Genomic DNA, 10343 nt, shown 5'->3' on the forward strand with positions numbered 1-10343 from the left:
ATCAGTATTTAAAACTATTGACACCATAATTACACTAAAAATTTGTTCTACAGAAACACTGGTACAAGTGCGAAAGGATATAAGGATGTTCACTACAGTCTGTAATCATGAAAAATTGCAAATACCTAAAATTCCACCAATAGGGGATGGATTAAATTATAGTGTTGTGACACAATGGAACATAATGCAGCTATTTAAAAAGATGTTTTAGAAAAAAGCAAGTTGTGGAACAATTTGTCTGGCATGATCCCATTTTTATTTAAAAAATACATATAGATTTATGTGTCTATTAACAGAAAACAGTCAGGAGGAGACCATTTAATTATTAATAGTGGTTACCTCCAGAATAGGGGTAAGGAGGCGGGGGCTATAATAAGAATTAAATTTTTAAAAAGGATATCATTTGATTTGAGCTGCCGCCACAGCATGGCCATTGACAGAAGAGTAGTGTAGGCCTGCGCCCAGGAACAGAACCAGGGCCACTGAAGTGGAGCATGCCGAACTTAACCACTAGGCCACCAGGGCTGGCCCCAGAGTGGACTTTTATTTGAAGAAAGTTTATTGTAGTCTGAGAGTGTTTAAAAATCACTGACCTAGGATTGAGGATTCCAAGATGGCGCCGTGAGTAGTCCTCTTTGCCTCTCGCCCTTCGAGTCTACAATTATTTGGACACTTATCGCTTGACAAAGGATATCCAGACAGCATCTCAGGACGTCTGAGACACCCACGCGACTATACATCGGAAGGCGGACGGACTTTCCTCCGGGAGGATGTGGAAATAGGTGAAAACTCTCCGACCCCGACGGGCAGCCTAGTACCCGCAAGCGGCTTTCTTCCAACGGACGCCCCCAGAGGATCCACACACATCTAGGGCAGGAGCGAGAACACAACAGAGGAGCGACGGTGGAAACAGGTGACCAGAACCCTACTTAAACCCCCCGCAATTACTCCTAAACACAGAGGGAAACTTTGGAGTTGCACACCTGAGCCCGCGGGGAGAGTCTCTCCCCGCCATTGGCGGGGAGACCCGGCCTGGTGCTCGGGGCGCCCGGAGGGTCCCAGAGAGACGCCCGCCCCGGGGGACTAGGGATTGCCGGAGATCTCGGAGAGGACCGGGGCGGGGGAACTTTCAAAGGCGGGTCCGGCGACCCGGTGGGGAAGCGCCGGAGCTCCGCCAGGCAGCAGACAAAACTCTCTGTCTGCCGGTAGCAGAGGGGCCACGCTGAGCACTCAGGGCTCCCGGCAGAGGCCCGGACAGAAGCCCAGAGGGCGGGGCGACCCCCAGCTGCCGTTGCCCGCCCCGTGGGACTAGGGATTGCCGGAGATCTCGGAGAGGACCGGGGCGGGGGAACTTCCAAAGGCGGGTCCGGCGACCCGGAGGGGAAGCGCCGGAGCTCCGCCAGGCAGCAGACAAAACTCTCTGTCTGCCAGTAGCAGAGGGGCCACGCCCAGCATTCAGGGCTCCCGGCAGAGGCTCGGACAGAAGCCCAGAGGGCGGGGCGTCCCCCAGCTGCCGTTGCCCGCCCCGGGGGACTAGGGATTGCCGGAGATCTCGGAGAGGACCGGGGCGGGGGAACTTCCAAAGGCGGGTCCGGCGACCCGGAGGGGAAGCGCCGGAGCTCCGCCAGGCAGCAGACAAAACTCTCTGTCTGCCGGTAGCAGAGGGGCCACGCTGAGCATTCAGAGCTCCCGGCAGAGGCCCGGAGAGAAGCCCAGAGGGCGGGGCGACCCCCAGCTGCCGTTGCCCACCCGGTGAGGCTAGGGATTGCCGGAGATCTCGGAGAGGACTGGGGCTGGAGAGAGTTCCAGAGACCCAGCTTAGTAGCCTAGGGGGAAACCCTACAGGCTCACAGAAGCCTTAGGGAAAGCCTCTGCACAGCATCAGTAGAAGGCACCTAGCCGCCAGCCACAAGGCTGGAAGACCCCAGGGCAAAAGCAGCATAGCTAGGTGTACTAACCACAGACTGTAGAAGATGCCAATAGCTCTCCTGCGACCCATAGAGGACAAGTGAGATTTGGTGGGTGCCGACAGCAACCGAGCGACAAATAAAAGTGATCCCACCCCTGGCCACTGGAAAAGCCCATAACACCGTTGCAGACCCCAAGGAGAGAGCGCATCTAGGTGGGCAACAACAGTAGGCACCTGCAGCCTGAAGCCCCCCGTGACGGCCCCCACGGCAGAGGAGGGAATCCAAAGGGCCACTGTGGCTACGAAGAGGGGCCCAGGCCCAGTTAGCAACTACGGACAGGGTTCCTGGTTGGTGAAGTATAAACAGCTGCTCCCCCCACCGCAGCAGCTGAAACAAGTGAAAGGAGCAACTAAACTCTATCTCCATGCGGAGGCACAAATCAACATCATCAAGCAATATGAAAAAATACATTAAATCTCCAGAACAGAAAGAAAGTAACAAATACACAGAAATCAATCCCAAAGAAAATGAGATATATAACCTAAATGATGATGACTTCAAAACAGCCATCATTAAAATACTCACTGAGTTAAGAGAGAATTCTGACCGACAACTCAACGAGTTCAGGAGCTATGTCACAAAAGAGTTTGATACGATAAAGAAGAACCAAACAGAAATACTGGAAATGAAGAACACAATAGAGGAGATTAAGAAAAATCTAGATGCTCTGAACAGTAGGGCCGATAATATGGAGGAAAGAATTAGCAATTTGGAAGATGGCAATATAGAATTGTTGCAGGCAGAGAAGGAGAGAGAAGCAAGACTTAAAAGAAATGAAGAAACTCTCCGAGAATTATCAGACACAATTAGGAGATGCAACGTAAGGATTATAGGTATACCAGAGGGAGAAGAGAAGGAGAAAGGGGCAGAAAGCCTATTCAAAGAAATAATGGCTGAGAACTTCCCAAATCTGGTGAGGGAGATGGATCTTCAGGTGACAGAAGCCAATAGATCTCCAAACTTTATCAATGCAAGAAGACCAACTCCACGGCATATAGTAGTGAAGCTAGCAAAAGTCAACGACAAGGAGAAAATATTAAGGACAGCCAGGCAAAAGAAACTAACCTACAAAGGAACCCCCATCAGGCTATCAGCAGATTTCTCAGCAGAAACTTTACAGGCTAGAAGAGAGTGGAATGATATATTCAAAAATCTGAAGGACAAAAACCTACAGCCGAGAATTCTCTACCCAGCGAAAATATCCTTCAAATACGATGGAGAAATAAAAACTTTCCCAGATAAACAAAAATTAAGGGAGTTCATCGCCACCAAACCTCCTCTTCAGGAAATCCTCAGGAAAACCCTCATTCCTGAAAAATCCAAAAAAGGAAAGGGGCTACAAAACCAAGAGCAGAGGAGATAAGTAGAAGGACAACAACAGAGAGTAGCAGCTCTACATCAGAACAGATTAAACCATGGGACGAGAAACAAAGGAAACTGAAGAAAACCGGAAAACAAGACACAAAATGGTAGTGGTAGGCCCCCACGTCTCAATAATCACTCTAAATGTAAACGGATTGAACTCCCCAATCAAAAGACACAGAGTGGCAGGATGGATCAAAGAACAAGATCCAACAATATGCTGCCTCCAGGAAACACACCTCAGCCCCAAAGACAAACACAGACTCAGAGTGAAGGGATGGAGAACAATACTCCAAGCTAATAATGAACAAAAGAAAGCAGGTGTCGCTATACTAATATCAGACAAGGTAGATTTCAAAGCAAAACAGATAAAGAAAGACAAAGAGGGACAGTATATAATGATAAAAGGGACTCTCCACCAAGAAGACATAACACTTATAAATATATACGCACCCAACACAGGAGCACCAAAATTTGTAAAGCAACTCTTAATAGAACTAAAAGAAGACATCAACAACAATACAATAATAGTAGGGGACCTCAACACACCATTAACACCAATGGACAGAACATCCAGACAGAAAATCAACAAGGAAATAATAGAATTAAATGAAAAATTAGACCAGATGGACTTAATAGATATATATAGAACACTTCATCCAAAAACAGCAGGTTACACATTCTTCTCAAGTGCACATGGAACATTCTCAAGGATTGACCATATTTTGGGAACCAAAGCAAACATCAATAAATACAAGAGAGTTGAAATAATATCAAGCATCTTTTCTGATCATAACGCTATTAAACTAGAAATCAACTACAAGAAAAAAGCAGAGAAAGGTGCAAAAATGTGGAGACTAAACAACACGCTTCTCAACAAACAATGGATCATTGAAGAAATTAAAGAAGAAATCAAATATTATCTGGAGACAAATGAAAATGAGAACACGACATACCAAATCATTTGGGATGCAGCAAAAGCAGTCCTAAGAGGGAAATTCATCGCAATACAGGCTCACCTCACTAAACAAGAAAAAGCTCACGTAAGCAACCTCAAACGACACCTAACAGAACTAGAAAAAGAAGAACAAACAAGGCCCAGAGTCAGTAGAAGGAGGGAAATAATAAAAATAAGAGCAGAAATAAACGATATTGAAACAAAAAAGACAATAGAAAGGATCAATGAAACAAAGAGTTGGTTCTTCGAAAGAATTAACAAAATTGACAAACCCCTAGCCAGACTCACCAAGAAAAGAAGAGAGAAATCGCAAATTAATAAAATCAGGAATGACAGAGGAGAAATCACAACAGATACCAATGAAATACAAGAGATCATAAGAGAATACTATGAAAAACTATATGCCAACAAATTGAACAACCTGGAAGGAATGGACAAATTCCTAGACTCCTACAATCTCCCCAAACTGAATCAGGAAGAAATGGAGAATCTGAATAGACCAATCACAAGTAAGGAAATAGAAACGGTAATCAAAAACCTCCCCAAAAACAAGAGTCCAGGACCAGACGGCTTCTCTGGAGAATTCTACCAAACATTCAAAGAAGACTTAATACCTATTCTCCTCAAACTGTTCCAGAAAATTGAGAAAGATGGAGAACTCCCTAACACATTCTATGAAGCCAACATCACTCTGATCCCCAAACCTGACAAGGACAACACAAAGAAGGAGAACTACAGGCCGATATCACTGATGAACATAGATGCAAAAATCCTCAACAAAATTTTGGCAAACCGATTACAGCAATACATCAAAAAGATTATACACCATGATCAAGTGGGATTTATACCAGGGACACAGGGATGGTTCAACATCCGCAAGTCAATCAACGTGATACACTACATTAACAAAATGAAAACCAAAAACCACATGATCATCTCAATAGATGCAGAGAAAGCATTCGACAAGATCCAACACCCATTTATGATAAAAACCCTCAGTAAAATGGGTATAGAAGGAAAGTACCTCAACATAATAAAGGCCATATACGATAGACCCACAGCCAACATCATACTCAATGGACAAAAGCTGAAAGCCATCCCTCTGAGGACAGGAACAAGACAAGGGTGCCCACTTTCACCACTCCTATTCAACATAGTTCTGGAGGTGCTGGCCAGAGCAATTCGGCAGGAAAAAGAAATAAAAGGAATCCAAATAGGTAACGAAGAAGTAAAACTCTCGTTGTTTGCAGACGACATGATCTTATACATAGAAAACCCCAAAGAATCCACAGAAAAACTATTAGAAATAATCAACAACTACAGCAAAGTAGCAGGGTATAAAATTAACGTGCATAAATCAGTAGCATTTCTATACACTAACAATAAACTAACAGAAAAAGAACTCAAGAACTCTATCCCATTCACAATCGCAACGAAAAGAATAAAATACCTTGGGATAAACTTAACCAAGGAAGTGAAGGATCTATACAATGAAAACTACAAGACTTTCTTGAAAGAAATAGGCGATGACATAAAGAGATGGAAAGACATCCCTTGCACATGGATTGGAAGAATAAACATAGTTAAAATGTCCATACTACCTAAAGCAATATACAGATTCAATGCTATCCCAATCAGAATCCCAAGAACATTCTTCACAGAAATTGAACAAACAATCCTAAAATTCATATGGGGCAACAAAAGACCGCGAATTGCTAAAGCAATCCTGAGCAAGAAAAACAAAGCCGGCGGAATCACAATCCCCGATTTCAAAACATACTACAAAGCTACAGTGATCAAAACAGCATGGTACTGGTACAAAAACAGGTCCACAGATCAATGGAACAGAATTGAAAGCCCAGAGATAAAACCACACATCTATGGACAGCTAATCTTCGACAAAGGAGCAGAGGGCCTACAATGGAGAAAAGAAAGTCTCTTCAACAAATGGTGCTGGGAAAACTGGACAGCCACATGCAAAAGATTGAAAATTGACCATTCTTTTTCACCACACACCAAAATAAACTCAAAATGGATCAAAGACCTAAAGATTAGGCCTGAGACAATAAGTCTTTTGGAAGAGAATATAGGCAGTACACTCTTTGACATCAGTTTCAAAAGAATCTTTTCGGACACTGCAACTCCTCAGTTGAGGGAAACAATAGAAAGAATAAACAAATGGGACTTCATCAGACTAAAGAGCTTCTTCAAGGCAAGGGAAAACAGGATTGAAACAAAAAAACAGCTCACTAATTGGGAAAAAATATTTACAAGCCACTTATCCGACAAAGGGTTAATCTCCATAATATACAAAGAACTCACACTGCTTAACAACAAAAAAACAAACAACCCGATCAAAAAATGGGCAGAGGACATGAACAGACATTTCTCAAAAGAAGATATGAATATGGCCAATAGACACATGAAAAGATGTTCATCATCGCTAATCATCAGGGAAATGCAAATCAAAACTACACTAAGATATCACCTTACCCCCGTTAGATTGGCAAAAACATCCAAAACCAAGAACGACAAATGTTGGAGAGGTTGTGGAGAAAGAGGAACCCTCATACACTGTTGGTGGGAATGCAAACTGGTACAGCCACTATGGAAAACAGTATGGAGATTTCTCAAAAAGTTAAAAATAGAAATACCCTATGACCCAGCCATCCCATTACTGGGTATCTATCCTAAGAACCTGATATCAGATATCTCAAGAGTCCGTTGCACCCCTATGTTCATTGCAGCATTATTTACAATAGCCAAGACGTGGAACCAGCCTACATGCCCAGAAACTAATGATTGGATAAAGAAGATGTGGTATATATACACAATGGAATACTACTCAGCCATAAAAAAAGACGAAATTGGCCCATTCACAACAATGTGGATGGACCTCGAGGGTATTATGTTAAGCGAAATAAGTCAGTCAGAGAAAGACGAACTCTACATGACTCCACTCATAGGTGGAAATTAGTATATTGAGAAGGAGATCTGATTGGTGGTTACCAGGGAAAAGGGGGGGTGGGGGGAGGGTACGGAGGGGGAAGTGGTGTACCCACAACATGACTAACAAAAATGTACAACTGAAATCTCACAAGGTTGTAATCTATCATAACATTAAAAAAAAAAAAAAAAAAAAAAAAGGATATCATTTGAGGGCCGGCCCCGTGGTTGAGTGGTTAAGTTCCCACACTCCACTTTGGTGGCTGGGGTTTCACTGGTTCGGATCCTGGGCGCGGACATCACACCACTTGTTAGGCCATACTGAGGCGGCGTCCCACATGCCACAACTAGGACGCACAACTAAAAATATACAGCTATGTACTGCGGCGCTTTGGGGAGAAAAAGGAAAAACAAAATCTTTAAAAAAAAAAAAAGGATATCCTTTTAGAAGGGGGAAAAAACACATTCAATCACAGCCAACTGTTAACTGCAGGAAAGATCAACAGGACTCAACCTGAACTCCCTTATGGGCAATACCTTTTTCACAGGTTTTGTATAATATCTTGGCACGTAGCACAGCATTTGACTGGCACAGAGACCGATTACTAGACTAGTATGCGCAAGGTGGAAGAACACATGCATATGAATACACACACACACACACAACACCTCTTTTTTGAGTGTGTGCAGACTAGTAGAGTCATTGCAAGTCAGGGACTCTTGTTTTTAATAGAGACTCTTTGAATCAATGTTGCTGCATAGAACTTTGTGTGATGATGGCAGTGTTCTGAATCTGTGCTGTCCAACATGGTAGCCACTAGACCAAGTGGCTTTAAAAGATTAGAAACGTGGCTGTTCCACATGTAAAAGAATGAAAATTGACCATTCTTTCTCACCATTAACCAAAATAAACTCAAAATGGATCAAAGACCTAACGGTGAGACCTGAAACCATAAGGCTTCTAGAAGAAAATGCAGGCAGTACACTCTTTGACATCAGTAGTAAAAGGATCTTTTCGGACACCATGTCTTCTCAGAGAAGGGAAACAATAGAAAGAATGAACAAATGGGACTTCATCAGACTAAAGAGCTTCCTCAAGGCAAATGAAAACAGGATTGAAACAAAAAAACAACCCACTAACTGGGAAAAAATATTTGCAAGTCATACATCTGACAAAGGCTTAATATCCATAATATATAAAGAACTCTCACAACTCAACAACAAAAAATCAAACAACCCAATCAAAAAATGGGCTGGAGACATGAACAGACATTTCTCCAAAGAAGATATACGGATGGCCAATAGGCACATGAAAAGATGTTCATCATCGCTGATCATCAGGGAAATGCAAATCAAAACTACACTAAGATATCACCTTACACCCATTAGAATGACAAAAATATCTAAAACTAATAGTAACAATTGTTGGAGAGGTTGTGGAGAAAAAGGAACCCTCATACACTGCTGGTAGGAATGCAAACTGGTGCAGCCACTATGGAAAACAGTAAGGAGATTCCGCAAAAAATTAAAAATAGAACTACCATACGATCCAGCCATCCCACTACTGGGTATCTATCCAGAAAGCTTGAAGTCAGCAATTCCAAAAGTCCTATGCACCCCAATGTTTATTGCAGCATTATTTACAATAGCCAAGACATGGAAGCAACCTAAGTGCCCATCAACAAATGACTGGATAAAGAAGATATGGATATATATATATATATATATATATATATATATATATATATATACAATGGAGTACTACTACTCAGCCGTAAAAAAGGATAAAATCGCCCCATTCACAACAACATGGATGGACCTTGAGGGAATTATGTTAAGTGAAATAAGCCAGAAAGAGAAGGACAACCTCTGTATGACTCCACACATATGAGGAATTTAAAAATATAGACAAAGAGAACAGATTAATGGCTACCAGGGGAAAGATGGGGTGGGGGGTGAGCACAAAGGGTGAAGGGGCGCACCTACAATATGACTGACAAACAATAATGTACAACTGAAATTCCATGAGATTGTAACCTATCATTAACTCAATAAAAATTAAAAAAAAAAGAAATGTGGCTGTTAAAACTGAATAAGTGTATATTAAATTTTATTTAATTTTAATTAATTTAAATTTAAATAGCCACATGTGGCTAGTATTGGACAGTGCAGATTCGAAGGATCTGTTGAAATATATAGACTTTCCTCAGAAAAATGCAAACATACACAAACTTTTGCATACAATTTCAAGAGATCCAAGACCCTTCCAAGTCCATCCACGTGTCCTTACATTAGGAACCTCTGAAGCTGACTAAAAGAACAAGAATAAGATAAACAGGAATAGAGAGGGAAAGAAAATGGGCAAAGGCTAATGCTTCCATTCAGAACCCTAGAAGGCCACAGACCAGGTATGGAGGTCTGTTGCCTCCCAACTCCTCCCATCACACAGGTTTACCTCACTGTATGTCAACTGTTTCCTGGTCTTCCCCACATTGTGCTGTACACTGCAAACTGTATACTCTCTAAGAGCGGAGACCACATCTATCTTATTGACCATTACATACTCAAAGCCTATGTAAACCTAGCACGCAGTTGGAACTAAATGGCTGCTGAATGAATGAGTTTTACCAGGCATCTGATTCTTGCCAGTCCTAGGAAACCAGAACTCCTGAGTTAAGAAGGGTCTTAGTGATAAGGAGAATTGTCTGGCTCACGAGAGATAGAGCTAGAGTTTTCACAAAGCTGAGCAGATAGATATTCAGATCCATGAGAATCTTGTCTCACCTAGGCTGTTCCTATGCCTTGTAGTTCAGAGTCCCTTGCTGATATACAAACCATGCAGAGTTCAGCAGTCAGTGACAGTGAGCCATACACTGAGACCAGAAGGCCAAATATCTCCAAAGCCTTTCTCCTTGGGTGTCTCCTGCCTTCTCTAGCTCTGCAATATGCCTATCTTCTCCAGCTCTGGAACGTGGCCCCCTCTACCTGGAATTCCTCTCATGTCTCTATTGGGCAAATTCTAACTGATTGTTAAATGCCTCTTCCTCTGGGAAACCTGTGCTGGCACTTTCAGACAGAATTATGCCATATTTTCACTTTTTCTCTTT

This window comes from Equus przewalskii, chromosome 1 (assembly GCF_037783145.1).
Source record: "Equus przewalskii isolate Varuska chromosome 1, EquPr2, whole genome shotgun sequence".
NCBI classification, from domain to species: Eukaryota; Metazoa; Chordata; class Mammalia; order Perissodactyla; family Equidae; genus Equus; species Equus przewalskii.